Source organism: Halichoerus grypus, chromosome 10, assembly GCF_964656455.1.
Source record: "Halichoerus grypus chromosome 10, mHalGry1.hap1.1, whole genome shotgun sequence".
Classification (NCBI taxonomy): domain Eukaryota; kingdom Metazoa; phylum Chordata; class Mammalia; order Carnivora; family Phocidae; genus Halichoerus; species Halichoerus grypus.
The window spans coordinates 43,800,427-43,809,057 of NC_135721.1; the positions used below are offsets into that span (position 1 = coordinate 43,800,427).

At 40.3% G+C, this 8,631-nt stretch overlaps 1 protein-coding gene across 4 annotated transcripts in view; it reads right to left on the minus strand.

The window, feature by feature from the left end:
* Positions 1 to 5,365, minus strand: part of CTNNA2 (catenin alpha 2) — a 1,076,840-nt gene extending 1,071,475 nt beyond the window's left edge. For all 4 annotated transcript variants that reach the window (XM_078056374.1, XM_078056373.1, XM_078056372.1 and 1 more), the window contains exon 1: positions 5,155 to 5,365. The gene's annotated coding sequence lies outside the window, so the exon portion shown is untranslated. The remainder of the gene's footprint in view (positions 1 to 5,154) is intronic.
* Between the last annotated feature and the right edge of the window lie 3,266 nt (positions 5,366 to 8,631).

Genomic DNA, 8,631 nt, shown 5'->3' on the forward strand with positions numbered 1-8,631 from the left:
ATTATTTTAAGGTAGGAATGTTGAAGCAAGCTAGGTTATTACTTGATTTGGATCTTGATCCCAATCAGGCAGCTCCCACAGGTGCTATATTACTTGGTTCCCCCCCAAAAGGCAAATAAACAAAATAGCAAGATACTGAAAGATAGCAAAATAATGCAAAACCAACATCTGATTTTACATACGTGTTTTTTAATCTGATCTAGTTTTGAAGAATGTTAACTGAAATATATGTGCATGTGCGTGTACACTTCTAAACAAGTAAAATGTGGATTGAATTAGCATGACAGAAAAAAAAATAGAGAAAACCCCTTTCAGCTCAATAGATGAAACAAAATAAACTCATTTTATCTCATCTTTATTCCACTTCTCCATCTGGTCACCACCTTAACTTACAGGGGAAGACAACTGCTTATTTCACTCCTGTTAATGCACACTGTCTTCACAACTGAAAAATAATAGTCTAAGAGTTGTACATGCAGATACAGCCTTGAAATAAAAAGGAGCAAAAGCCCTATAAAATTAAGCTTTATAAAATCAGACTATCACTTTGTGTTTTTTAATAATGTGTTACAGGTAATAATCTCAAATCTCAAAGAGTTGTAGAATGCGTATTTGTGGTTGAATTAGAATTCATCTACAAGGTAAAAATTCACTTACGAGGAAAATAAAAATGTCTAAAAGTAAAGTCTGTCAAAAATCACTGGTGCTTTAATATGGAACTGACTAAAAGTCATACATTTGAAAATGTTTTATTTAGGTCTGCTGAATCTTTAAAACATCAAAATACTGAGAATAAACCTCAAAATAGAAAATAAAAATGCTACAGTCTCTGGTCTGTTAGACTGCTAGCTTTTGGAAATACATTTATGTTTATAACTACATATCATAATATTCATAAGAACATTTTCTGTATTATTAAAACTATGAAAATATAAATATAAGGAGCATTTTACTATTTTGGATAAAGCAATCAAATTGCGTCAATCTACTAAAAATGGATTAAACATGAGCACTATAAATACTAACACTTTGAACTTGCAGGTAAAATTTTCTGAAAATCTTTTCATTTTTTTTCTGACAAAATAACACAATTCATATCACTTATGCTGTTGGGTAATTGCTTCATGGATATATATTTCAAAATAGTTAATGACACCAACCAAAAATAGAAGTGCACCAACAGACGTAGCCAAGGAGCCGTGGCACCCCATGCGTGCAGTGCAGATATTTAACTTGCTCAGTGCACATTCCCAAACAGACCCTCTGCTGTCATCACAGCTTTGTCTCCCAGGAAAACACTTGAGATAGCATAATCCACACAGAACCATTAATAATCTTGAACACCAAAAAAAGGGAGGGGGTTGTTGTTATTAGGAAAAGTCAACAATGAAATAAAAATAAAGTTTCTGGAGATACAATTACCCTAAAATTACCAGCTTCACATGTGTCAAAATAAAATAATCCTGGAAATTATTCTCCAAGATACAGTGCTGGAATATTCTTGGGTTAAGGCAAAACAAGAGAGAGTTGTGGTAATCACAATATTGAGCCTTTGTTGTTTAGAAAGGTCAAGTTTACTCTCTGCCTTGAAATTTAAAGAAAAGAGATTAAAAAAAAAAAAAAAAAAAAAAACCAAAAACAGTCTGCGTCCTCACTGTGACCTGGAACCTTGGATTCTGTGCCTTGGGATCCGGCTTTGGGTGGGAACTAATACAAACTCCCTGGGTCCTGAACATTCTATAATAAAATAGATCCTACACTACAACAAGTTGTCTCATCTCAAGGGATAGTGTAACTATACTGACTATATATGTTTAATACCTTTTAATAAACCCTCACCAAATATTCCAGTAAAGTCTTTCCAAACACACCTTGCTGCCTCTTCTCTTTCTGCTTTTGTTCCAGTTGTGGTACCTACACTGCATGAAACCCTTCTCAGGAGTATCTGTCCAAGCTCCAGAGGTACTCCTGAATATAATCTTTCCCCAGCCACATAAACATCTGTCCTGTTTGGAATTCCTCTAGCACTTACTTGCTCCTCACTTCTTTCTAGTACATAATCATATGTTGTCTTGGATTGTTTTAAAATCATTTCTCCAGATTACAATAATGTTTACCCAATACACACATTGTTTGTACCAAGTACTGTGCTTAACACATTTAACTCTTAAAGCAATCCCATGAATCAGAGTCTACTAAAATTCCCATTTTGTTGATGAAGAAAAAGAATTAAATAGTAAGCAAGGGTACAACACTCTCTACGACTTAAGTAAAGCATGCACTTAAATCTAAAGCTCTCTCCAAAGATCTTGTTTGACGTTGTGAAACATGACCTCATGCAAATGCCTTTCTCCTCAACCAGACTGTAAGTTAAGGTCAAAGAGAGTGGTATCTTTTACTTCCTTCCAGTACCTCATACCATAGGGTTGGAGAGCTCTGAGTGAGGGAGGCATGGAGAATGTACCCAGAATATTTCCTACAGCATCCACTAAATGTTCTGTTGGGCCTTTATCTGTACCCTACATTCTTAAAGGTCCAGTCAACTAAAGGCAGAAGCTTCCAGAAATGAAATTCCTCAAAGGAAGTCGGTCTTTATCTGCAAACTGATTATGGTCAGAGTAGCTGGCTGCTTTTTGAAGATACTAGTTCCTCTTCTATTTTATATTTTATTAATTGTACTCATCTTTCTCAAAATCTTACTGTAAACAGATGTCATTTTACCTTCTATTTTTTAATAAACTTGCATATTTTGTTTTCACTAAGTGGACAAATGTTTACAAAGGAGACAAATAAAAGGTAACTTTCTTTCCATAGTAAGCACATTATTAAAAACTGAGATACACACTCACATCACTCTGTGTAGCAAAACTGCAATAAGAAAGAGCAGGGCTGACCGAGGGGCTGCCTCCTCCACACACTCTCAACTATGAAGCCCCACCAAGAAAGAGCAGTGGAGATTTTTGAAGGGGAAAAGCCATTTGAGAGTAAATTAGAATAAAACTAACGTTATTTTATTCATCATCACAAAGTCTTTCATTAGCTTCGTGGCATTCCAGGAAAAGGAACAACAACAATACAAAAACACTCCCATCTACAATTGTGTTCACTTTTAAATAATGTAACCACTCAAATACAGACAGGGTTGACTGCAATTCTGCATCAGGATGTTGGTAATACTGATAATTCAACCAAGCTTCTGCCACATGTCCTAAGAGTCAGCCAAGCCGTTAATGGAATTGCATTCCTATCAAGGGGAGTTTAGGCAGGGGGTAGGTCCATCATTCCTAATAACACCTACTTCCCCAAAACTGATTCAGATGATTAACTGTGTCAGCTCTTCACCAAATCAGCACTCAATCACTTTGCAAGGTAATTCTCTTCATCTCAACTCCTACTTTACATTCCCATAAAATGCAAAAATGCATATTGCACTACTGACATAAAATAATTTAAATGAAAAGAAAGAAATCAATAATTTGCTCCACAGCACAGCATCTTACTGTCAGCTTCACTGAATCCACCATTAATTTCAGTTCCTCCCCACATACTCATTAAACATAAAATACAGCTATTCTATGGATATTAAGGTTTTTGGTTTTTGTTGCCTTTTTTTAAAAAGAGAATATAGATATGGCAAAATACAAGCTTCCCAATACTCCATTTCTGATTTATACTTTTATTGTTTGTTGGAGCTTTCTAAAATGATGAATACACTAAACATTCTGAGGCATGGTTGTCCCACCACGTATAAATAAACTTTTCAGCAGCAATGCTTGCAAAAAGGAAGACAGAAAAATTACTGTTAATATATAATGGAAGGCGTTAGAATGCAAGCTAAAGAAAGCAAAGTGAAATATATCATTTAGTGAAACTAAGTGGTACAAAACCAAGTGAAATTTTAAATTGTTAATAATGGTCCCAGAGCTAATTCAACTTTTCCATTGGTGTAAACCACAAACACAACTACACAGTATGTTTCTCTTCAAAGATCTTTACAATTCCTGTAAGGTGGATGAGAAGGGCTAAGAATATCTGTTAAAGGCTATAACGTGACTAATGTTATTAAAAATAGTATATTTATAAGCCTGTGAAGTATAACCTCATTACTCCAAAAACTATCTATCCATTGTCCTCCTTTAGAAGTTAACACATAATGAACAAAAGTGCATCTCTGCCATCCTTCTGCTCCCTGTTTTCCCAGATCAATCTACCTCAGTGTTTGTATGCTGACCAAAACATTCCATAAATAATGCTATGGGGCACACGCATTAAAGTTTAGAGAGTTTCTGCCTTTGAAGGAGATAGTGACAGGACTAAGGACACACGGGTTCAATTCCAAGACAAATATTAGGCGGGTGGTTTGAAAATATCAATCAAAAGAGGCCTAGGGGAAAAGGATACAAGCGTCCACTGCCACCACCCTTCTTTTCCCCTCCCCTCTTCCTCTCTTGTTCTCTTCCTCTCTTTTCTTCTTTCCTTGTGGTTTCTCACAGAGACTATCAAAGCAGGAAAGCTGCTAATTTAAAATTAGTGAGACACACGCTGGGAATATGTAATTCCCAGGAGGAAAAAAGAAACTGCTAAAAGGGGGTGTGGGGGGTTGTTGGCAACATGTTTAAGTGACAATCCTCCCCACCCCCACCCCTAATACTGCACAAATCCACAGATTCTTCTTCGACCCTCTTCTCCTTCCAGGTCCCAGTACTCTATCCAACTTGACCCTTAATACAAATAATGTAGGGACCTGCAGGGCATCCGCTGTGCAAGAGTGTATCTCTCAGTATATGTGCCCAATTTTCTGAAGCCCCTGAATCCGGACAGTTGTAGCAAGCAAGGGATCTCCCACCGGGAAAGGGGTGAAGAAAGGGGGGGAAAGAGGAAAGGATGCAGAGCTGCTCTCTAGGGCGAGTGGCTGAAAGGAAGAGAGGAAAGAAAGAAAGGGTGGGAAGGAAGTGGGGCTGGAAGAGAGGAAGAAAGGGATGAAAGAAAGGCTGGAAGAGAGAAAGGAGGGGAGAGGAGAGGAGAGAGGGATGTTGGGAAGGATGAGGGCGGGAGGGTTGGGAGCGAGGAGGGAGGGGAGGATGGAGAGGATGGGAGGGAGGTAGGGTGGGAGGGAGGCAGGCAAGGATGGAGGATGCTCTGCCCAAGACTCACCTCTGTGGGTCGGTGGGAGTTTCTCGCCTCCTCCTCTTTCTCGCCCGTTCCCAACAGCTGGAGGGGTAATCACAGAAGGGACTGGAGAGGCGGCGGCGGGGACGAGGGCAGCAGCTGCTGCAGCAGCCTCTGGCCGAGGTGCGGTGCCTCCTGCTCCGCCCGCCAGCCCGGGTCTCCGCCTTACTCAGGGCTGGAAGCGAAGCCGCTCCCCCCTCCCCCCGCCCGCCCCGCGTCCTGCCCAAGCGCGAGCGGCAGCTGCCCGGATCGCCGCTAGGGGAGGTGGCCAATGCGCAAGCGCGGCCGCTTGCTCGCTCGCGCGCCCCCCGTGGTCCCCGTGGCTCCGCGGGGCTGGGGGAGGCCCGGGGTAGGGGGGGACGCGGGCGCGCGCGGCCTAGGGAACGCCGAGCGGGAGGGGCAGGGGCGGAGCTGGGGAGGCGAGGCTAGCTCCGAGCCGCAGGTGGGGGGAGGGGATGGCGGCGAAGGGGCACCGCCGAAGGGCGCAGGTGCCGTGTCCATGACAACCGCGTTAGCCTCGGGGCGGGGACCCGGAGCTGAGTGGCCGGAAGCCGCGAGGACCGGTTTCTGAGACACCGTGCGGGAGAGGTCCTGGGGCGGTGGGTGGGGGGCAGGAAGGAACGGGGGTTGCCGAGTAGGAAGAAAGGGTGAGCCCGAGAGGGCAGAGACACGTGGCAGGAGGAGGGCTGGGCCTAAGTGCAGGATGGTGGAGACTGATACGGGAGGTAGGTTTGTTGGGACCTGGCGTACCAAAGGGAGGAGGATCAGGACTTTAAAATAGGACCTGGAAGAGGATTGAAGTGTTAAAATAAATGCAACATTTGCTCATTTCACGAGCCTTTGTTGAGTGATGTGTATGTGGAAGGCATTCTAATTCTTTTACTGATGCAAAGAATATTACTAAGCCCCCAATTTGCACCAGCCACTCTACTTAAGCATTTCAAGATATCAAAAAATGTTTACTATCCGGTGTTTGTCCTCGCGGAGGCTATACTTTAGTTGGGAAATTTACATAGAGATCATAGGGAGTTTATGCTCTGCCCATCACCATCAACTGGGGCTGGAATGTAACTGTTACAGAAATGCTAGAAATGAAGAAGATACAAGCTACTCAGTTACTGTTATCTTTGTTCTGCTACAATACCAAGTGACTTTTTTTTTTTTTTTAATCAAGAGAGAAGAATAAAGACAAAATCTATGGCAGTTTGGTAAGACACAAGTTATGCTGCATTCACAACATGCTACTTCTCTGGTCTGCTCGCCCACCAGCATCAATGTGTTTGTTCGAGCCAACACTTGTACGGCCTTATATCACTTGGTACACGCGTTTTTTACACTCCTTCTTTATTGACTATGTCAGCTATGTTACATCCCCTTCTTCCCAGGCTGGCATCTGCGATTGTTTGAAAATAATGTCAAAGCCAGTTGTCTTATTCTCTCCAGGCATGGCTTGAGAGCTCTATCTCTAACCATTCCTTTATCTTTTTCTCCAAATTCTTCTTGCCTTACATTTTCCTTGTCACCAGCACTTCATCACTTTAAAAAAATAAAATAAAATAAAAATTCCTGAGAGAAAAAGTGCACCAGAATCAAGTGTACACTTAAGAAAAACCTCCTTAGCCGTCAACGATGGTTCAGGACCACGGACAGTGACACCGCATGTTCCTCTCCCCAAGCCTTTTCCTTAGGCTCAGCTTAGACACGATGTGCTTCAAGAAGTAAATGCTGAACACCAAATGATCTGTGCCAGAAGATATGAACAGATTGGAAAAAGGAAAGAACACACCATGGACTGGAGTAGGTAGGAATGAAGTAGGCCCTTCAGCTAGACTTTGAAGAAAGAGTAGGTAACATTTAGGGAGACATCACAGGACCCTGAAATGGTAAGAGGAGGATAAGTTAGCCAGGGAGGTGTTCAAATAAAAATAGGGATACTTCATAGTACTACTGCACCATATCTTCCTGAAGGCAGAGTACACTTCTGATTTTAATTGGTCTAAGAATATGGAAAGGGTAAAGTAGTCCCAGTTAAATAAGGTAGAATACAGTCTCAAGGACTGACACTTTTTTGTTATTACTGCGATTTTTCATTCTCTCATCAGGCTGGAGGGGATAAATTTAAAAATACAGGCCAAAGAATTCTCACACAAGTTCATCTCTTTTACATTGAGAGGATTCATTTATAGGTTTGTGAATTGTTTTAAATTAGGCTTATATTTATAATTCTGTTTCAATTGACAGCAGACAGGAAAAAAAAAAAAAAAAAAAACTAATGTCGATCCAGTGTTGTCTTGTCAAAATGAGATTTCCTTCATTTTTGTCTTGTAGTGACTTTCAAAACTATTAGATATTATTGAGAAACCTTTAAAAGTCATTTGTAAAATATTTATAAGGTTTTATCCATGTAATTGCTTTACAGTTAATAGCCTAAAAGGCATCCCTTATTTCTCAGACCCTTGACCTCCCTCACTCTTCCTTCTAAATGCACCAAACTATTGTCTGTCAATCAGATAGTGATAAGAAATTATCCAAGCAATGTATTTAAGTCCCCAGCAGGCAAATGGCAGCTGAGATTTTTGTTCCCTGCCTCCAAAGAGTTTACTGTTTTATGTTTTGGATGAAAGGGGACCTCTACCCCTACCTTCCCCAATGGAAACATGCAAATTGAGTATTATTTTTTACCTATATTTATTTCTCTCTGATAACAGTCTAAACATCCTTATTTAAATAATAGCTATCATTGGATATTGAATAGCTATCATTTTATTTGTCCCCATTCTAAGCGAGGGGGATAATTTTTTTACCTTTATTTCTTTTGTTTTGAGACTGCTTGTGAATCTGGCTGTTTCCAATTTTTTTGATTTAAGTGTTGTCCTTCATTTCGATGACATAAACAACAGATACAGCCCTCAGAAAAACAAGCAATTTCCCCTCCTGCATTCATATTAAAGATTCATACCAACATAAATAACAAAAAGCATATTATCGTGTGCAAATGCAAAAGTATTCTATATAATTAAAATACAATTTAACCTGCAATAACATGACATCTGGATTTTTAGAATAGACTCCAAGACTGACAATTCTAAGTAAAATTATTCCTCATGCTTATACATTTAAATGTTAGGTCACTACATACTGGGACCCTCATTCAGTCTGTTAGCTCCTGAAATTTCTCTATCAAATCCTCCTGTGCAATTCATTTTTTAGTAGATAGCAGTTTTAGTTTCACAGCAAAATTGAGCAAAAAGTACAGAGTTTCTACATACCTCCTGCTGCCACACAAGCAAAACCTCCCCTACTATCGATAACCACAGTGTTACACTTGCTAAAACAGTGAACCTACATTGACACATTGTTATCATTCAAAGTGTTAACACTTAATGTAGTTTACACTAAGGTTCAGCTTGTACATTCTATAGGTCTATAAATAACATGTATCTACCACTGCAGTATCATACA